Source organism: Eulemur rufifrons, chromosome 28 (assembly GCF_041146395.1).
Source record: "Eulemur rufifrons isolate Redbay chromosome 28, OSU_ERuf_1, whole genome shotgun sequence".
In the NCBI taxonomy this organism is placed as follows: Eukaryota; Metazoa; Chordata; class Mammalia; order Primates; family Lemuridae; genus Eulemur; species Eulemur rufifrons.
The window spans coordinates 691,604-714,309 of record NC_091010.1 but is presented as its reverse complement, the minus strand read 5'-3'; the positions used below and the strand labels follow the sequence as shown (position 1 = coordinate 714,309).

Here is a 22,706-nt window from a genome sequence, read left to right as displayed (position 1 = left end):
GGAGTGGAATTGCTGGATTAAAGGTAACTCTGAGTTTAACCTGTTGAGGAACCATCAGATTGTTTGCAGCGGCACGAATTACACCTGCCAGCAGGGCACGAATTACACCTGCCAGCCGTTCTCACTTTCTGCAACGGCTGTCTCGGGTCTTCATTCTCCTCAAACCCCTGGCCCTCCCGACCTTCCCACCCTCTCAACAGAGGGCCTGCCTCCACCTCGCAGGAAAATGGAAACACCTGTCCCAGCGTCCAGCTCAGACCTCCCCCACCCCATCCTCCCTGCCCTCCTCTCCCCGGAAGCTCAGAGCAGACGTTTCTCTAGGGCACAGCTGATCTCCGTCTTTCGGGAAATACCCACGATCACTGACCGCTCCTCTCTCTTGCTCACTGAACTGCTGTCTGGGGTTGAGGGCCCGGGAGACGGAGATCAGCGAGCAGGAAGCTCACTGGGCATGCTCTCAGGACCGACACCTGTGCTGGGGGAGGCAGGATGGAGCCAAGGGACAGTTGAGCTGTGACGCAGGCCCATGGAAGGCCTCAGCCACCCCACCAGGAAGCTCTGGAGCAGGCACAGCCTCAGCGTCACACCACATTGTGGCCAGGAGTCAGGCCACTGCCTTCCAGGGCTGGGGCAGGGAGGGCACAGATTGGGGCCACATGGCTCTGTTCAGCCCAGGGTGCATCCTGGAGAGAGGCTAGGAGGAGAGCCGTCAGCCTCCGGCCCCCCTGCAGCTGGGGCAGCTCAGGTTCGGTCCTGGGATTCTGCGTGGTGCCCGTGGCATCCGTTCTGACTTCCAACAGGCCCCTTCCCCTAACCATGGGATCGTGTTCAAGTCTCTCTCTGAAAAATCCTCCCTCAACCCCACATCCCCGCAACTGCCTGCTTTCCTCCTCCTCCTCCTCGTCCTCCTCCCTGCCAAACTTCTTGAAAGAGTCCTCCACACTCACTGTCCCCACGCGCTGCTCCTGTTCACTCCCCAACCCCGATGCACCAACAGACCACTGCGATGCCACATCATGTTTGTTGGGTACTTTTGGGTCTTCACAGTCATCGTCCTCTTGGGGACATCCTGTCCTCTGCTGGCTGCTCCTGCCTTGGAAACACTGCCTTCCTCTCAGCTTGCATGATGCCACGGCCTCATCTTCCTCCTACCTCTGGCCAAGCAGCCTGTTCTCTGCTGCGTGGCCGGTAAGGGCAGAGCCCGTGGGGCCAGCCCTCCTCTCCCTGGCCTCCCTCCCTGGATGTCGCCGTCCACACATGCGTCCACCGCCGCATCAGTGACTAGTGAGCAGGCATGACTGCCCCTCAAAACTCTCAACCCCAGTGTCCCCTTGACGACCTGATGATGTCTGCTCTGGGACAGTCCTCAGTCTGAGACTGGATTCTTGCTCCTCCCCACACCCTGTCCTCCAGGGTTTTACCTGTCCCAGGAACAGGCTCCACCCCCCCCAGCCGGGCAAGCCAGGAACCTGGGAATGTGGCCTGCTCCCTCCATCTCCCCCTCTCTGCCCACCTCCCTACCTGATCTGTGTCCCAGTCCTGTCGTTCCCCCCTCTGCCGCACTCCTCCTCTCCAGCCAGGGCCCCTGCTCGGCCTCAGGGTCTAAGATCTCCCACCTAGACATGGCGGCTGCTCCCAGCCCTCCCCCTCCCACATCCTCGTGGCCCCCACTCCCCCCAGCCTCATTTAAACACACACACCTGATCATATCATCACTCTGCTTAGAAACCATCCCACCTGCCCAAGGAAAAGACCCCAAGCTTTAGCATGGCTTGCACACCCCTCTGCCTCCTCTTGTGACGCAGTGTGGCTCAGTGGCTGGGAGCATGGGCTCTGGAGTCAGGCCACCCGGATTCAAATCTGAGCTCCGCCATGCTAGAGGATTCTGGGTAATTGACTCATCCTTTGTGTCCCGTTTCCTCATCTGGAGAATAGGGATGCAACAGCAGCACCGGCCTCAGGGGGGCTGGGCAGATGACGAGATGACACCTGCAAGGTTGTGAGAACACAGTCTGTTCAGAGCGAACATTCAGGGAACACTCGCTGGGCCTCACGCCTTACCCGCTTTCTTAGTTTCTGCACTGCAGCTACACTGGCCTCCCATGGGTTTCTCAAATGTTTCATGCTCCCCCACCTCCACCCCAGGATCTTTGCACGTGCTGTGCCCACGTTGCAGTTCTCTTTTCCTTTGCTTAGTCATCTTTTAGCATTGTGCCCAGGTAACCATTCCTCAGGCGGCTCTGCGGAGTGCCCAGCCAGGTCAGCTTTCTCTGTTACACACCATCAGAGACCCATACACTTCTGTTATTTCAGTTTGTCATTTCACATTTATACATCATGATTATTGCTGTGTGTCCCTCCCCCCACAATCCTATAAGCCCAGGAGGGCGGGGACTCTGTTGTTGTTCACCATCCTACGCCCAGCGCCCAGCACAGTGCCTGGCACGTAGCAGGTGTTCAAGCCAATACATGAAAAGGAAGACAGCCCGAGCGAGAAGCCCGGCTCTGCTATTTCCTACTGCATGATCGTGGGCAAGCTGCTCACCTCAACGTGCTCAGCGGTAAAGTTAGGACATTCGCGCCTACCTGGAAACTTCTTACCGTTATAAAATGAGACGTGCAACATGCACGGCCCAGAACCTGGTGCAGGGACACTTGCGCAGTCTCGCTGGCCTTCATTCCTCAGAGCCAAGGATAGTCCTGGGTCCCGGGGTGACACAGTCTCTGTGGCAGGGCCAGAAGGAGCCAGATGCAGAAGGGTCACAGAGGTCCCCGCGGGGTGCAGCCAGATTGCCTCGAGGGCAGGACAGCACATTGGGCCTGGGACCCTTTTGTTTCCAGAGCTCTAGAGCAGTCCTTTTTCAAGACTTCAGCCCGGCAGCACCATGGGGAAGGGTACTTTGTCTGTTTAGGACTAGAGCAGCAGAGAGAGAAGAGTGCCCCCCGCAGGCCAGGACAAGAGGGGACCCCTTGGGATTAACTTGAGAGGTCCTGCCAGGTGGGACTAGGGGGGCGAGTGAGGTCCAGCCTCCCATGCCCTCCAAGAGCAGATGTTCTACTTTGCTGTCCTGCCCCAGGGCGCGGCTTGGTGAGCTAAGGGAGGTGGCAGATTTCCTTTCAGGGAGAAGTGGCAAGCCAGGAAAGCCCCGCATGTCTGGCTGGGAGAACGGACGTCATTCTTTAGAGCCCAGCAGGCACCACTCGTGACGACCAGGTGGACAATATGGCCAGGGATGCATTCTTCTTTTTATGAACTTTTTATTTTGAAAGAATTATTGACTCACAAGAAGTTATGTAAATAGTACAGTGAGGTCTGGTGTGCCCAGCACCTGGCTTTCCTGGTGGTGGCATCTTACATAACCACAGCACATTATCACAATCAGGAAAGTGACCCGCACTGCAGTTGTCCAGACTACAGACCTTGCTTGATGTCACCGCCGCCTGCATGCACCCATTTTTGCTTGTCTTTGTGTATAATTCCGTGACATTTTATCACATGTGTGGATTCATATAACCACAAGCAAGACGCAGAATGTTCCATTCTGGAGAAGAAATTCCTGACATTTCCCCTTATAGTCACATCCTCCCTCTCCTTCCCTCATCCCTGGCAACCCTGTCGTTCTCCATCACTATAAATGTTTCATTTTGAGATGTTAATAGGTGGAATCACGCGGTATGTTTGAGATTGGCTTTTTGCAGTCAGCGTAGGGCCCTAAGACCCACTCCAGTTGCTGTGGGGATCGACCGTTCCTTACTTGTATTGCTCGGTAGCGTTCCACAGATAGGCTCTTACAGAGATTCTCCCAGCGGTGGCTGAAGGACGGAGGAAGGGGCCCAGTTATGAGGCTGCCGGTGTTCAGGTAAACAGCGCGAGGCGGACACGCATCCCGCCCGGCTGGCACCGCCTGGATGAGTTCAGGCCACGCGGGTGGGGTCTGCGGCACAGCAGCGTTTGGGAGTCTAGAAGCAGAGCTGCCAGGAGGGGGCGCCAGAGGCCTTTTGTCCAAGGGCTGATTCCGAAGCGGGACCGCCAGGGCAGGTTAGAGGGAGCTTTGGGCCACTGTGCACATCGGCCGAGAGAACCCTGAAGTCCTGTCGGCCTCTGCACCCCGGCGCTCAGGTTTCAGTCCGGCCCTGAGCCAGACTGTGGGATGAGGCCGATGTGTACTCAAGGAGGAGGCAGCAAGGGGAGGCCCGGACCAGGAAGTGGTGGGCTGGGGTCAGGCACAGGGCGGTCCTCAGCAGGCCGGGACTGCCCCTCAGAGGGTGGCTCTGAGCTCAGGCCACGGGGCTGCGCGGGGGCACCTCTGCCCGCCCTTCCCATCCCTAAGGACTGCCCGCACTTCGCTGCCCACTTCTCTCCCCAGCCCCTGGCGTGTGCTCTACACCCTCCCACCCGCCTCCCTGCAAGACGCCTTCCCCGACGCCCCCCCCACCCACTGCCCCTTCCCCGGAACGCTCTGGGCTGTGCGGATCCGCATTCGTGAAGGGCGCTGGCTGGGCGCTGGCTGTGTGTGGGTTAAAACAATGCGCATCCCCATCCTCTGTGTCCCCTCCGCGTGTAAGTTACCTGTACTTCTTAAGAGAATCTCCCTCATGAGGCCTTGCCTAGTAATTTTCGGTCCATACACCTGTGAGACTTCTCATTCATCTCTTGTTGCCCGGAGCCTGGCACACAGAAGGGGCCAAGTGAAGGTTGATTGAATAAATGAATGAACCTGTCAATTGTCCTGTCTTTGAAGCTCCCCTCCCCCACTAATTGCTCTGTGGCAGTTTTCTATGCGGGCATTCCTTCCCCTGCAGCCCAGGAACGCTGGTGGGCTGCCCTCCCCCCTGCTCAGGTCACTCCGCCCCCTCCCCAGCAGGCTCACCCACCCAGACAGCTTTACTTTCCACACTTGTGCTGCCGGACCCCAAATCCTCCACATAGCCCAGAGCCCTGAGCCCCACACATACCTCCCACTGCTTCTTCTTTGCTTGTCTCTTTCTGCCCTTCCCAGTGTCTGTCTTTCCCGCAAACATTCAGCTCCATCGCAGCAGGAATCTTGTCTGTCTGATGGACCAATGCACCCCCAGCACCTGCCCGGACTCAGAAAATATTTGTAAAATGAATGAATGAATAAATGAATGAAAGACTCTCCCTCTGAGGTCCTAAGGACACTTGAAACACAACACACCCCCCACAACTGCCTTCTCCTGTCTTTGCCATCTCTCTCCTCTTTGTCCCCAAAATTACAAATCCCGGAGTCCCCCTAGATGGCTCCTTTCCCCACATCAGCCAGTCACTACGTTGCCCGGATTGCACCTCTGAGCTTTTCAACCCCCACCTCACTCCAGTCCCTCCTAGGCTGGACCCTCCACATGTCCCACCTGGACCTCCTCTCCTCAGGGCAGCTGGGTTTCCGGCCTGCGCCTTTGCTGCTGACCACATTGCCGCATGAATAATTTGTCTAAAATGTTAGTCGTGTTATGTGAACTCCGACTTAAAGCCTTCATTGCATCCATGTCCCAGTTGTGTTTCCTGAAATGTAGGACTGATGAAGTGAGTGGCACATGACATGATTCTGGGAGGTTCAAGGACCTACACCATGCACCAGCGCACCCTGGGGTGACCATTAACACAGAATTGCAAGATGAGAAAGTTGGTTCTTTCTAACTCTGATTACACTGAGGAGAAAGAAACATCTTTTTTTCCCTCATTAATTTCTCCTTCTTGTGGGAATCAGGACTCCAGCCACAGCCGCCGGCCAGCCAGAAAGGCCACTAGCAGAAAAAACAACACAACAAAAAGAAAGACAATTAGTGATTAATAGATGGAACGATAACATGGTCTTATTAATATTTTTATTTTATTTACTTTACAGTTACCTTCTATATGTGACATGTGATATCAGGTTTCTTTTTTATTCTTTCTTTCTGTAGACCCCTTAGCTGGGACTATAGTCGCACACCACCACATCCAACTAATTTTTTCTAGCTCACTCTTGCTCAGGCTGGTCTCGAACTCCTGAGCTTGAGCGATCCTCCTGCTTCAGCCTCCCCGGAGTGAGATTTACTTTTGTACCTTTACATTTTTTTTCATTGTGGTAAAATATACATAACATAAAGTTTACCATCTTAGCCATTTTTTTTTTTTTTTTTTTTGAGACAGACTCTTGTTCTGTTGCCCAGGCTAGAGTGCTGTGGTGTCAGCCTAGCTCACAGCAACCTCAAACTCCTGGGCTCAAGCGATCCTCCTGCCTCAGCCTCCCGAGTAGCTGGGACTACAGGCATGTGCCACCGTGCCTGGCTAATTTTTTTCTATATATATTTTTAGCTGTCCAGATAATTTCTTTCTATTTTTAGTAGAGACAGGGTCTCACTCTTGTTCAGGCTGGTCTCGAACTCCTGACCTCGAGTGATCCTCCCACCTCGGCCTCCCAGAGTGCTAGGATTACAGATGTGAGCCACCACGCTCTGCCGAGGTTAATGTTTTGATTGCTGGACTGCTTGCTCTGTCCCACTAGACTGTAAGCTCCACGAGGGCAGGGACCTCCACCTTGTCCTTGGCTCTCTCTGATTCTGAGTGGCTGGTATGGTGATGGGCGCAGAGTAGGTGGTGTTCAGTCGGCATCTGTGGGAAATCAGGTAATAGCTACGTTGTGAGTGCTGCGTGGGCAGTGGCCCTTCTGACAGTATTCCAGAAGGGTGGCACTTGGTGAACAAAGGCCTGGAGGTGGGAAGCAGCAGGGTGTGGGGGGCAGATGGGCTGCAGTTGGCGTGGACAGGCAGAGGCCGGAGGGATGAGACTGGAGAGGCCCTTAGCCTCCCTCACCCCTGCCTATTATGAGACCCCACAGCCCTAGCACTTTGTCTACACTTCCTTCACACCCTAAATCCTGCCTCATGTGATGCGAGTTGATTCATCAGCAGTTACTGAACCCCTACTGTGTGCAAGGTAAGGCGTTGGGGCAAAACACCTACCATGTGCTGCACAGGCCAATTTCCAGAGTGATTTGCCACCCAGTATCACACCTCATGCTCACAGCAGCCCTACAGAAAGGAATCGTCCATCCGTCCATACGTCTGTCCATTCCCGTACTCAAACACTTAGTAAATGTGTATCAAGTGCTGAGCATGTGCCAGGTGCCAAGAATGCAAAGCAGGCAAGGCCAGCAAGGCCCTCATGGAGTGGGGAAGAACGAACTCATAAACAAACCAGCAAGGCAGTCTGCAAGTGTGATAAACTCTGTGTAAAACCTAACAAACGGGTGATATTGTAGGGAGAGACTGGGCCCATCACTCTGGTCAGTCGGGGGGCTCTCTAAGAAGGTGCCATTGGAGAAACCTCCAGCCATGGGAGGAACACGCCAGGCCGAGCTCGCAGCAAATGCAAAGGGCCCGGCAGTGTGGGACAGTACCTGGGCATCGGAGGGACAGTACCTGAGTGTCACCGGAGAACTAGAATATTCAATGGGGTGAAGTGGGGAGAGAAAGGGATGAGATGGAAGAGGAAGCCAGCAGCCAGATTAGGAAAGGCTTGTCAACATTTGGATTCATCCTACTGTGAGAGGTTTTTTTTTTTGAGACAGAGTCTCACTCCGTCGCCCAGGCTAGAATGCCGTGGCGTCAGCCTAGCTCACAGCAACCTCAAACTCCTGGGCTCAAATGATCTTCCTGCCTCAGCCTCCCAAGTAGCTGGGACTACAGGTGTACACCACCAGGCCTGGCTAATTTTTCTATTTTTAGTAGAGATGGGATCTTATCTTGTTCAGGCTGGTCTTGAACTCCTGAGCTCAAGTGATCCTCCCTCCTCGGCCTCCCACAGTCCTAGGATTACAGACATGAGCCACTGCGTCTGGTCCCTACAGTAAGATTCGAGTCCACTGAAAAGTTCTACAGAGGTGAACCAGCGTGTCCTGGCCGACGTCTCCACACCATCACCGGGCCACTCTGGAGGCAGTGGAGATGGGAAGATCCACATTGGCTTAAGGTCTATGTGAGAGATAAAACTGTCGGAACCAACTCCAGAAGCCTTGGTTTCTCTTCCAAACCTATTTCTCCCCATCTTTCCAGAAAATGGCACCACTGCAACCCTATGGCTCCAGCCAGAAATGTCTAACTTCTGCATCCTTTCTTCCTCCCCTCCCCGGCCCCTCCCCCCACCTCCAGCTCTGTCAGTGTCCACACCAGGAGAAGGGAAGTTTCCAGGCAGTGCCAAGTTGCGTTTGAGGTTAAGGTGCAGCCAGGCAGCCTGGCCGTGGGAGAGTCCCAGCTACTGACTCTTCCCTGCTGCAGGTGGAGACAGTGGACATTCAGCTTCAGCCACAGTGAGGTTCCACCAGGTGAAGAGGAAAAGGGACAAGAGCTGGGGCTGTTGCCAGAGAAAAATCAAAATGGTAGACCATGGACTCCAAGTTGGGAAAGGAGGGAGGGAACAGGGGAAACGTGGCAAAACTAGGGCTTTAATCCTGGCAGCTTTGCTCTAGAAACCATGCTCTTAACCATGACAGTAGACCACCTCCCTCAATAAAACCCAATTTTATGGATTGAAATCCAACGTTCTTTTCATGACATTTTTCACTTTATTAACAAGTGCATTTTAAAACAAGTTAAATGTAACCCTGTGGAGAACTTATAGACTCTTACCTCTCTGAATACCATACCTGTGAAATGTAGGACTAACTTTAATTTATAGGAAGAATGGAAGTAATAGCTTTGGCACAGAATTCTTTTTTCCCTTAAAAAGAAAACAAGGGTGGGAAAGTAAGCAATGATACTGAGGGAAAAGGGAGAATGTCCTTTAGGACTAGCCATATACAGAAATCTAAAAAGTAGCTGCAAATTAACTCATATTTTAACTATATCAAAGCACTGGCTCATATATCGTGGGGGGTTGGTTCATGGATAACTTTGTAAGTCTGATAACAGGCGTGGTTTCGTGTTTTAGAAAAATGAATATGTATTTAAAAATTTTATAAAATGATTTCATAGTGTCTGTGGACTCTAGGTTAAGGACACATTGCACTAAGAAGTCCCTTAAATCTTTTGGATAATTTGTGATTCTATAGTCTGACAGTTTCTGGATTAGGGTCTCTTAACATGTAGCTTAATATTAATATTACATACTTAGAAAATGAGTCATATGCTTTATTTCTAAAAGTTCCATTAAAACTATTTAGTATTAGGTATATTAATTTTCACAATAACATTCTTACATGGAGAAAGAAAAATAAAATATGCAAAATCAGCTTCTCCAGTTATTCCAATGTTTTAACTATTTAGGAATATACTTTCTTTCTAAGGAAAAGGAATCCATTAATATGCAACATCCACATATAAAACAGTCAGCTAGATATTTAAATTCATATTGGTCTCAGCAGGAAATGGCTATGCTCTAGGCACATTTATGGCATGCTCGATAAATTAAATATTGATAATATAGGAACTATAAGGAAACTATTTCCTCAATATAAATCTGCCAGAGGCAGATACACCAAACGCTCCCATAGATGCTTTTAATTCTTTTTTGTCTTGTGTAAGCACAAGGGAAACAAATATGACTCAACTATTTTTAAAACAACATAAATGAATTAAATACATTTTCTAAACTGTGTGTACATCTGAAAAATGGTTAGATACTGAATATCTCAATCTTAGAAATAAATATCTTTCAGAGAATACTTCTGAGAGATATCAGGAAGATGGTGGAACAGGAGGTTACCTGTTTATATCCCCCCACGAGAACTCTGCACCCATTACAGACAAAATGCTTTGTGGGAGACTTTGGATTCAGGCAGGAGGTTGTGGAGCCCCAGACCTAGGAGGGTTGTTTTGAGAGTGCCTAACAACACACAGGTGAGAGATCTGGCAATTGCACTCCCAGGTTTAAACCTGGAAACAGCTTCGTTTCTCAAAGGGCTTAGCTATAGGGATGAAAACGGAGACATTACAACTGAAGCCACAGAAATACCAAGGATGATGAGAGACTATTATGAATAAGTATATGCCAACAAATTGGAAAATCTAGAAGAAATGGATACATTTCTGTAACCTACCAAGACCGAATTACAAAGAAATAAAAAATCTAACTGGACCACTAACAAGACAGGATATTTGGCAAGAATTTTTTGGATAAGTCCTCAAAATCACAAGTAACAAAAGCAAAAATAGACAAATGGGATTACATTGAACTAAAAAGCTTCTGCACAGCAAAGAAGACAATTAACAGAGTGAAGAGACAATCTACAGAATGGGAGAAAAATGTTTGCACATTAGACATCTGATCAACTATTAATATCCAAAATATACAAGGAACTCAAAACACTCAATAGCAAAAAACCAAATAACCCTATTAACAGATGGGTATAAGTCGTGAAGAGATGTTTCTCCAAAGAAGACATACAAATGGCCAACAGGTACATGAAAAAATGCTCAACATCGCTCATCCAAACCACAATGAAGTATTACCTCAACTTAGTTAGAATGACTATTATCAAAAAGATAAAAGAGAACATTTTGGCAAGTATGTGGAGAAAACAGAACTCTTTTATAATATTGGTGGGATTGTAGGGATAATAGAAGGAGGGTTCCTTGAAAAATTGAAAATAGAATTACCGTATGATCCAGCAACCCCAGTACTGGGTATACACACAAAGGAAATCGTATCAGTATGTCACAGTGAGCTCTGCACTCTCATGTTTATTGCAGCACTATCCACAATAGGCAAGACATGGAGCCAACCTAAGTGTCCATCAACGGAAGGATGGATAAAGAAAGTTTGGTATATAGACACAATGCACTACCATTGAATTATATGAAAGAATGAAATCCTGCCATTTGCAACAATGTGAATAAACCTGAAGAATATGATGTTAAGTGAAACAAGCCAGTCAGAGAAAGAAATATACTACATGATGTCACACAAATGCAGAACCTGCAAAAGTCGATCTCTCGTAAGAGAAAGTAAACGGTGGTTACGAGGAAGGGGGAGAGGGAAATGTTGGTCAGATAATACATAAATACAGTGAGATAGGAAGAATAAATTTCAAGAGATCTATTGTACAGTAGATGACTATAGTTAATAACAATATATTATATTCGTAAAACTTGTAAAAAGTAGACGTTATGTGCTATCGCCACAAAAATGATATCTATGTGAGGCAATGGATTTGTTATTTAGCTAGATTAGCCGTATCACAATACCTCAAAACATCATGCTGTACACAATTAAAACATAATGTTGTCTGTGAATTTAAAAATAAAATTTAATAAATGTTTACATTATCAGAAAAGATAATCAGACTTCTTTCAAAAGTATACTTTAGAGTAGTTTCATATTTTCTATCTCTCTTACCTCTTGATCTTTTTTAGTTTTGCTTTCCAGAGCCTCAGATTCATCTAAATCATTCTTGTCTTTTAATTTCAATTCCATTTCTTCTTTTTCTGTTCTTAGTTGTTCATAGTCTATTACCAGGTTATCATAGTTAGCACGAAGTGAGTTCAACTCACTTTCTACATTTTTCTATAATAAACAAAACCAGATTTTCCAATCAGAGGGAATTCATGTCATATATGTTTTGTTTCCTTAACCAAAATTTGGATTAAGTAATTAATTTAACTTTGATTCATTTGGTGGTTTAAGCCATTCTTTTCTTTAACAACTTTCTAATGGTCTACATTTTGGTAAAGTGGCTCATTTAGAATAGATTATTTTGAAAGGAGTAGAATAAAAAACAAATCATAGAAATAAATCATGTTGCCTGTGTCTGACAGGCACACAGTTCAACTGGGAAGGTAGGGTGCACATTGAAAAGTTTATTTGGCTACAAATCCTCAAGTTCTTCAGCAATAAAGCTGATAATTTAATTTCCCAAATCCTATTTTATGTTTCAGATGGCTCTGAATTCAGGAAGGGAAACAGATATTATTTATTGATTTTTAAAACTAATAGTATGGGTTTGAGTATGGCTATGTGTTACCATACTCAAAGAGGCCTATCTCTACTTTCTCTACTATGATGAGAGTTATACTACAAGTTAAAAAAAAGCCTACACCAGGGATTTTTGAAAAAACAATAAACCTTTAGAGTATGTCTCAGGAACACAAAAGCACTTTGTGTACTTTATGGGCATTAACTAATGATAATAAGAAGCACTGCACTTGCATTCCAAAATAAAAATGAAATTTCCTTTAATAAATACATTATATAACTATGTGTCTTTGAACATGAACAATCTAGACAGTAAACATGGAATCTAAACTTATTTTATTATTTACCACAGTATTCCTTCTTTCTTAAAGTTTTGATGAGACTACATATCTTTATCAGTATTATCTGGAAAAATGACCCCTCCCTAATGTATCGAGCTGTACATTCTATCTGCCTGAGAATTTTGACACTTTTAAAATCAATCTTTTTATCTTCATGGTATTTCCTAAGGCAAAACAGAAACTTCACAGACATCATAGATACCAAGGTCTGCTAGTGAAGAGCTAGAAGCAAAGTTTTACCTATTAGTACACACTTGCCTTATGAAATTTTTAGCCTTCCTCTAGATGCCTCATAGGTATCAAGTATAAATATAAAGAGTGAGCGAAGCCTTCTTCAGTGCCACAATTGTTACTGAAATTAAGTCAGAGCTAGTAATGTGCTACAACAACAAAATCCAATCAGAAAAGAATTTTAAAAAGAGGATAAAGATTATGTTGTATCAAATCATTCAATTACCTGATTTAGCAGCTTTGTTGCTGGATTCCACTCTATTTCAGTTAATGTATCAAGAGTGTTACTGCAAAAGTCAGACTCTGAACAGAGAGCTGTAATTAGGGGAAAAAGAAATTTATCCATAAACATATTTATTGAAAATCCTAAGTCAAAGATCTCTAAAAAATTCAATCAGAGGTAATAAATAATAAGCTCAAATTAGCTAATATATGCTTAGAGTATGAATGCCAAAAATACATTAAGAGATGTGGTCTTTCATTTATCGTGTGACTTAAGATAACTGGTATGAATGAGTGATAAAATATAAGATCCTTAATGAAATATAGGTAAAAAGGACAAATTCTGAATTTGAAATTTGGTCCCTGTAAGGAGATTTTAAAATGCTCCCCAAAGTAGATTATAATGTTGGAGACATAATTTTGAAACAGATTCCTATGTAAATGCTATCCTTTCAAGATTAGCAATGTTTAAGGTAGATGTTATATCATTAGTAATTTAATTGGATAATGATTAGAACAAAGAAACAAAAACACCTTTCTCTTGTGTGTTTCCCCTATAGTGCATCATTCTTAAGAGATTTGGAATTAATAAAGAACTTCATAAATGTTTATTTTCTTAAAATTACTTATTTTTATCATAAATAATCTCCATTGTAATCACATACAGAATACACACACTTTATTTAAAAATCATGTTTATCACATTAACTAAGTTATAACTAGCTTCTCTTTATAAGGAGGCTTTTATAATTTTATAATTACAAGTAGATTCACTTGAAAAAGAACTCACATTCATCAATTTCTCCTAATAGAGTTATAGCGGGCTTATGTGTTTTTGTTGTTATAGTTGTTGGCATTTGAAATCCACCTGCATAGTTTGAGTCCTTCATTTTGTTAATTTTGCCAAGGCATCAAGTAACTCTTCATTTTCTTTTAGCCTAAAGAAAAAAAATCAAAATTATGTCACAGAGGTCTGGTTTCAAACAAGGTAACTAGTTTCTATTTTTGAAAGCCACTCACTTGGTAGAATTTTTATTGAGCCTAGTTTGATATCTTACTAGTCTAAGGACATCCCAAGATCAGAAAATATACTCAAACTTTTCAAATGAGTGTTTAACCCCATAGTATAATAATATGATCAAACTACTGTTTAAATTTCACTTTTTATTTGAAGCGTTACTTACAAGCTTCTTTGGGACTTATTTGAAAGGAAGTTGTTGACTTACAACCATTGAAACAATCTGTCATTAGACAGGAGGGACAGCTGCTGCTGCCATCACTGTAGCGACTCCCTGTGGGTACCAGCCCTAACTGGGAAGGAACAGATCGCAGGTAATATCACAGGTAGCCCATCTGAACTTCCCTCAGCAAATAAATCTTTCACAGGGTACTTCCCAATGCCAACTCCCTTCCAGTTTCCTTGGTAAAGCAAATGCCTCCACCAGTGCCCCTGACCTCGTTGCTTCCTTTCTCTCTTGAGACTTGCTCATTCAGTTATGTGTCCATCTGTCATCTCCACTGACTCCCTCTTCTCTGCTTCACAAATGCTCAAGCCTCTCTGGTTGAGTTTCTTTAATGATAAATAAGACTTCGCTCTAGCTACCATTTTGTTTTTTTCCTACTTTGTTCTCTCTCATCATTTATCCACTGGCTCCTCATCCCTTCAGGGACCCCTGTTTCCGGCTTCTGATCCTACCCAGTTGGGTATCCTTACTACTCACTCCACTTTGCTGGTTTCTGTTCCTCTGCCTGACTCTTAAGTATGTGTGTTTTTCCAGGTTTCACAGTCTCCACTATTCTCTTGCGCCTTTACTAGGTACACGTACCATCTCATCTTATGTGATCCTCTCAACAACCCTATGGCTTATGTTCTCTTACTAGATCCTTTTAATATATGAGCTGGGTGCCCAACAAGTTTGGAGAAGTTGTTTAAGGTTGTACAGCCAGTTGGTGGCTGAGCTCATGCCTACAAGTTCAGAGCCTACCCTACCACATTGCCTCTCCAGATTATCTGTTGTCTCCAGAACGTACTACATGCTCTCTCAAGCCTCTCCACACACTGCCCTTCTGCTTGAAATGAACAGCATTTTCCACAGCCCACTCTGCAAAAGCCCAGTCATAAAAACGTCCTTGACTCCCATAACCTTTAGCTCAACCTCATTTGCTCCCAATGCCACCCCTGGACCTTGTCATTATCTGAAACTCATAAACCTAAATCTTAGACCTTCTGCACTTACTCCAGTTGCCATTCTTCCCAACTCATTTATTAGGTTAATCCAATTAAAGCTATTTAGCTTGCCAGGGACTCTAATCCCTTGTTATATGACTTTCTTCTGGCCAGCTCCCTCTTGCTTCTCATCTCATCATCTCAGATTCCATATCATTATTTTAATTATGTTTGACATTTGAAGTCAATATCCTCAAATTATTTGCCCCATTTTCTGTGCCTCACACCTATACCACACAATGTATACCCAGGTGAATACACTGCGTTCTGAACCTTTATCAGCTTCCTGAGCACTGCCAGAGCCATAAAGCCAGAAGACTGGCTGCCAACGTTAATCAGGTCCTTAATGCTACATGGCAGGGCTCCTCTCCCCCCTGTCAGCTTTCTTTTCCATTACAAAGGCTAGACGATTTCAAACCCTTAGTATCTCTGCAAACTTGTGACTCTACCATCACCTGCCACATCCGCAGAAAACTTAAACTTATTCCACGAAGAAAGTGTACGCTTACATTTATAGAAGTACTGCCTGCACGGAGGCCTATCCTTTCCTCTATGTTTGTTACAATTCAAGAGGTCTTTCTCCTCCTATCTAAGGCCAATTCCTTCGCATATATTTGAGACCCCATTTCTATGGGCCATCTCACCCTGTAAGTTGGCTCTCACCCCTACCACATAACTCAAATTACATTTGCAAATGAGCTCCTTGTTTCTAAATGTAAAGAATTTTTGTCTATCTTTACCTTATTTAACTTCTTGGCAGACTATGACACCACTGACCACTAGCTGCCTGAAATATTCTCTTTTCTTAGTTACCGTATTAACCTCATTTCATTCTTAATTCTAGAGCTAAACCTGGGTTCCTTTATGGATTCTTTTTCTGCCTTCATCTGAAAAGTTATTTCTTGAGATTTTGCCCTTGGCCTTCTGTTATTTTCATTCTCAACATGTTCACCGAACAAGCTCATTCATTCCCATGACTTTAATTTAGATCTGTAGTAGTTAATGCCCAAATCGACTAACTGTATCTTAGCTCTTCTACCTTATTTTCATGTATTTGCATTTCGACTGCCCGCCATCTCAAACTGAAGAAGTACCAAATAAAATGTTCAGTATCTCCATTGCTCTTCATTCAGTGTCCCTTCACTCAATGAATACTGCCATCTGCTATCCAGGAAGGCAAGCAATACTTGCATGTCATTCTGGACATCTCCCTTTCCCTGCCCCCAAATTCCAATCACAAAGTCCTGTTGAGTCTGCCTCTCAAATAGCTCTCCAATTTATCCAATTTGTTCCTTTTCCGGAGCCACAATCCTTGTGGAGGCCCAGCCAATGTGATCAGCACAGCAGCTACATCTTTCTAAACCGCAATTCTGATGTCACATATGGCTTTTCTTTGTCCCTAGCATAATGTCACATTTAAATCCCTCAATGTGGTTTAAAATGCCCCTGCCACCAGAAAATCTTGAGTCCAAAGAATACATATCATGCTGCTTCACAACTCCAAGCTTTTGTACATACAGGTCTCCTCCTGGAACATTCTTCCCTAAGCCATCCATTGGGCTATTTCCTACTCATCAGTCAGTCAACCCACAGTTCTTGATTGCCTTCTGTATACCTATTATGGCGGCTTGTACATACGCCTGTTCCTTAATGACTACTTTTTGTAGAAAGTAATACTGTTGCAGGATTCAAGGGAAAGAATAAAAGAACTTTGAGCTTTAAAAAGTAAGTTTGTTGGGATAAAAGTAAATCTATGTTATGCCTCTCTTCTTTCCCCATGGATAATCAAGAGATAACTGTAAATTTACTTCCTTTTATTATTACACAAGAAAAACACTAAGATTGTTGCTACTTTTACCAGTATATACTAGAAATTCAGCTAAGTTATTTACCTTCTTAATTTTTTGGAAAATGTCATGAATTGCCCTGGGCATAAGTCCTAAGTAATCTTCTGAACCCATGATAGTATACGTTTTTCCCGAAGCAGTCTGCCCATAGGCAAATATAGTCCCTGAACAAACAAAATACACTCACACAAAGATTTAAAATGAATCTGCAGTGGATAGAACTATCAATACATGTTGCACAGACACCCAAGACTAAAATGTTTCTGCAACACTGAGCGAATACAAACCATTGTAGCCTTGTATGGCAGAATCGATGATTGGTGCTGCTATTTCTTCACACACATTTTTAGTAGTTTCATTACTATGAAAGACATGATCTGCAAAACAACAACACATTTGAAGTTAAACCAAACAAATCAAATGTGTTTTCATTCTGAACTAGTAATTACCCAAAGAAATAAAATTGTCAATCTAGGATGATAAAATATTTAAGACAGTATTTTCTTCAACTTTTTGGTCCTTTGAAAAAACCTCTCCTTGAGGTAAAATGTTTTGGTCCTCAGAGACAAAAAATATACTACAAGTTAATGATCCTATGTGTTTTTACAAGGCAGTAGACCACAGTGGTTGCACATGGGGTCTGGAATTTGTCTGGATACAAATTATATAACTGTGCTTTAAATATCAATGTATTATCTCACGTATCATACATGATGGCTAAACAATTTTTCATTTTCAATGAAGCGGTTTACAAAAGCCTTAGTCTGATCTTTAGTAATAAATCTAGTATTATTGATAAGCCTTCTGTACTCTTAATAGCAAAAGAATAGCAAACTAATTTTTGATGCTCTTATATCTTACCAAAATTGAAGGAATTACTTCCATCAACTTGGTAGATGGCATTATTGTCAATTTTCCAGTAAACTTGGGCAGTTTCTCCAAGTTCTTCTCCTCTAAAAATATAATACTGCATTTTAGCATAATTGGTCATAAAAGTTATGTTATAGGAAGGATAATTTAAGATTTCATCTTCTCAAGAACATTTTATTTTATTTTGAGATGGCGTCTTGCCCTGTTGCTGGCACTAGAGTGCAGGGGTATAATCATAGCTCACTGCAACCTCAAACTCCTGGTCTCAAGTGATCTCCTGGCTCGGCATTCCAAGTAGACAGGACTACAGGCCTGTGTCACCATGTTTGTATTGTTTGTAGGGGGTGGAGGGGTGGTGTATCCATATGTTGCCCAGACTGGTCTTGAACTCCTGTCCTCAAGGGATCCTCCCACCTTAGTCCCCAAAGTGCTAGGATTACGAGCATAAGCCACCATGCCCAGATGAAGATTATTTTAAAAGATAGTAATAATATACCACTTATAAGAGAAAGATGGAAAATCCAGCTTTGAGGATTCAGCCCTCTTAAATGGGGTTTCAGTGCCGCTTGCCCTGTCATGGGAGTTTCTTGTGAAACCATTCATTCACCCTTTCACCCAACACTGGCAGCTGAGAGGATAGATTAAAAATGAAACTGGGCCGGGCGCGGTGGCTCACGCCTGTAATCCTAGCACTCTGGGAGGCCGAGGCGGGTGGATCCCTCAAGGTCAGGAGTTTGAGACCAGCCTGAGCAAGAGCAAGACCCCGTCTCTACTAAAAATAGAAAGAAATTATATGGACAACTAAAAATATATATATAGAAAAATTAGCCAGGCATAGTGGCGCATGCCTGTAGTCCCAGCTCCTCGGGAGGCTGAGGCAGGAGGATCGCTTGAGCCCAGGAGTTTGAGGTTGCTATGAGCTAGGCTGACGCCACGGCACTCACTCTAGCCTGGGCAACAAAGTGAGACTCTGTCTCAAAAAAAAAAATAAAATAAAATAAAAAATGAAACTGATTATGTCCCTCTTGCTTAAAATTCTTGAAAACTTTCTGGAAACTTATGAAATCCTTAGCATAGCACATGAGACCTGGATCATGTCATTTCACTCTCCAACCTCATTGTCCTCTAAATTTCTACACAAACCCTAAGCTCTACTTGAAGGTCTTCTCAAAATGACAGATTTAACCTCTTTGGGCCTAGAATATTCTGACCTTCCTTTCCATTAAGTAATTTATCTATTGTTTCACTTGTGAAAACTGTCAGGACTCTCCTGACACGAGCCCACCCCACCCAAACTGTCATCTCTCTTATGGACTAATCATTTTAGCAAACATTCTCCACCTGCCCATCATAACACTTGTCACAACCTATTGTAATGGCTTCTTTATGTTGATGTCTTCTAATGTATTAGATAAGGAGCTCCTTAAAACCAGGAAATCCCAGATCTTGATATTCTCTGTAATTAAACGCTGTGTTCAATGAAAATTTCTCAAACACAGAAAATGTTAGCCCTTGGGGTCGAGGACCAGCGGCTACTAAAACAAACTGACTTCATTTATTCCCCTTCCTTGTTTTTCTCCATAGCATTTATTACTTATGTATAACTACTTAACACTCTATATTTTTAACTTTATGTTCTGTCTCTCCACTAGAATGGAAGATCCACAGGGCAATGTGGTAGCGTCTGTTCAGTGCTGTAACGGTGTACTAAAATACATATATGCAGATAGATAAGTATTTGTAGCACGACTGAATGGATTCAGTCTTGAGTGTCTATTGAATGCAATGAGACAGACTAGTCCTTGCCCTCAGGGAGTTTAGAGGTCGCCAATTAAGCTTAAAATGACCACACTCTCCCATAAGACTTCTTTAGGGCGTGGAATGGGGTAAGGAGGCTCAGATGTCGGAAAAACAGCAGGTGAAGGTCTTCAACATCAGCGAGCCCGCATTAGAGTTAGGTGAATCTCGCAGCTGGAAGTTATCTTCCAGATCTCGGATCCTTCCCTGTCACTTCACAGACAAGCAAACCCCGGAAAGCAGCTCTGGGAAAGGCTGGAGCACTCGCCCCTCCCCCTCGGGCCCGCGCCGCCGGCAGCCGTGCGCGCCCCGCCGCGGTCTGGGCCACCTACCTGCTGCTGAGCGGCCGGACTCGCACGCAGACCGCCACGGGGCCTTCCTCCGCCAGCTTTCTCACGCTGGGTCCCAAGAAAGTGGCCAAAACCCTCCGCCGCCGGCGCCTCAGGGCGCAAGGGCAGACCCGCCTTTAAGTTGAAAATTTCCAAAACGCCGCCTCTGATTGGGTCGCTGTCTCGTGACGTCATGGACGAGTCCACCTGCGGCGCGGTGCGGGGGAGCGCGATGGCAGGCGGCGCACACCTGACGGAGTCTGGCGGCGAGCGGGAGGGGGGCTCGCATGGACGGGACGGTGGCCTGACAGAGAGCGGCCGTCTCGGTAATAGCTGGACACTGCTATGCTAAAAGCCCCTGAACACTGTCCTCCACCCCCTCCCTTGAAGAGTTTGCAATCTGTAGAAGAAACAAGGCAGGGACATGTACTTTTCCACTAAGAGGGAATTACGATTTTTTTTTTTTTTTAAACCACACTAACAGTTAAAAAAAAAAAGAAAGAAAGAAAAAACCTCAAACGACGAAAGTTGAAACTCACTGGCCGGTCTAGAAAGGTAAGAAGCTCGTTGTGCTCCTGACAAACTATTTGAGTTTAGGTTTTTTTCTTTCTGTGTCTTTAACTCTTGTTTCCATAGGCTGTGAGTTTCTAAGAGGCTGACTTAGGGGAAAGAACTACTGAGGACTGGAAAAGTTCATTTAATGTGTTGATACTTTCATTAGCTGGAAGAGAAAGCTCCTTTTTTTTTTTTTTTACCATATACAATTACTTTATTCTTGAAAGATCAAAGAAAATGTCCAGTTTCAAAAGAAAGCACACCCCTGTTAAACTCTCTTATCTTTCTCACGGCTTACAGCAGTCTGGCTGTGTGCCAAGATTTATACACCAGCTTGAAACTTGGACATCCATATTAAAACTTTAAAAACATTACTTGAATTACAACTACATAAGAAGTTTAAATGAAATTCTAAGTGAGCCCAACTATCACAGATCCTGAATTTCAGGATCATTAGGAGGATCGTGCAGGTCAGTCACCACTGCAAAACCATCGGTCCTCAAAGTTATGGCGTGAGCAATGAGTGACCTCATCCTTTCTTCATTACCACTTAACTGGTTCAAACTGGGTAAGCAAGGAGCCTATGCAGAGGCACACAGAACTTATCTCCAACACTGAGCTATTCTAAATACAGAATCTCTTTCCCCAAAATAGTGCTTGGTTTTCCTTTGTCTTAAACACAGTATTTTCCCCTTCCTCTCCCCAATCTGAGGGGGATACATTCCAAGTCCCCTAGTGGATGCTGGAAACCACAGGTAGTACTGAACCCTCTATATGCTATACAAGAATTTGTTTTTCCTTTGTCACAGTTTTACTGAGGAAGACTTTCACTTAACGTAGATCTTAGTAACCTCAGCATATAATTTTTTTCTTTCCTTATTAAGTCTAGAACATTAATTTTTCTGCCTAAAGGAAGTACTTTACAGTTTCTCATTGGCATATCGAATTGCCAGCACCACTATTCTTGAGTTTGGGGACCACTATTATGTAGTATTTACTTCATTCTACTATTAAGTCTATTAAGTAAAATAAGAGTTACTTGAACACAAACACCGTGGAACCAGGACAGAGGATTTGATCTGATCATGGAGATGGTTACTAAGTGCCTAATAGGCTGGTAGCATGTGTAGCAGAGACGCACTGGACCAAAGGATGATTCACCTACTGTGTGGGGTGGTGAGAGATTTCAGTACAGAAAGAACAGTGTGCAATTTCAGACTTATGAGTTGTTTATTTCTGGAATTTTCCATTTAATATTTTTGGACCATGGATGACCACAGGTAACTGAAACTGTGGAAAGTGAAACCCTGGATAAGGGGGGACAACTGTATGTATCGTAGTAGGTACTAACATTTTCTTTAAAAGTGGTTTCAGTCCTTTTCCGCTTCGATACAGGGAATATAAATAATTGTCTGCTATCCCTCAACAATAATGTGAAGCAAAACATTTAGTAATTGTTCATAATTTAGAGGAGTCAAAAAATCTACTGATTTAAAAAATTTATTAATATTTAGAAAGTAATTTGTCAATATTGATAAAAACTGAAGACACATATGCTTTTTATGCCAGCAATTGTACTTTTAAGAATTTATGTATGGATACATTTGAAAAAGTATGTATATATTAAATGTATACATGAGTATACATACACATATACAAGACTATTAATTCCAGCATTCTTTACAAGAATAAATGACTGGAAACACATTAAATGCCAGTAAATATGGGACTAGCTAAATGGATGACATTACATTCATACCCAATGGAACACTACATAGCCAGTAAAAGTAATGATATAGCTCTTTATGTGTACTTTTGAAAGCTAGTCATGATATCTATTAACTAAAGGAAACATAAGGTGCAGAATTGTGTGCCTATTGGTATTTTCAAAAGATATTTATATGTCTGGATATGCGTATATAATTTCTGGAAAGATACACAGATATGCCAGTTTTTGCAGAGTGAGCACTGAATTAGATAATACATCTTTTATTGAATATTATTTTATAGTTATTAATATTGTAACCATGCAAATATTAAGTAGTTTCTTTCAATTTAGAGAAACTAGTCAATAGATAAGAGTGGTAAATAAAAATGAGTCTACTTATTCAAGATTTATTTGGTTAACCAGTTGTGAACTAGTATAAAATATTTTTTTTAATTGCTAAACTATGAGGACACTTGGCCGTATCTAATAAGACCCAGAGTTAAGGAAGGTATGTTTTAACTGTTTTTGTTTTTAATAGTGGGCTAATATTGCACATATTAATATTTACTTGAAGGGAAGGATGCTATCAAGAGGAAGAAGGGACATGATCAATGAAAGTCTCTGATGAGACAAAAGGGAATTGGTCCAAGAGTACAGAGGAGGCATCA

At 43.8% G+C, this 22,706-nt stretch overlaps 2 long non-coding RNA genes across 2 annotated transcripts; both read right to left on the bottom strand.

Moving 5' to 3' along the window:
* Positions 1–3,626: 3,626 nt before the first annotated feature.
* On the bottom strand, positions 3,627–5,181 carry LOC138376241 (uncharacterized). Its single transcript, XR_011231648.1, has 3 exons — positions 4,957–5,181; positions 4,571–4,668; positions 3,627–3,813 (listed from the first exon to the last, which is right to left on the bottom strand). It is a non-coding gene; the product is annotated as an uncharacterized lncRNA (long non-coding RNA).
* Positions 5,182–8,651: 3,470 nt separating this feature from the next.
* On the bottom strand, positions 8,652–12,786 carry LOC138375993 (uncharacterized). The gene is made up of 3 exons (XR_011231637.1): positions 12,710–12,786; positions 11,336–11,503; positions 8,652–8,719 (listed from the first exon to the last, which is right to left on the bottom strand). It is a non-coding gene; the product is annotated as an uncharacterized lncRNA (long non-coding RNA).
* Positions 12,787–22,706: the final 9,920 nt, after the last annotated feature.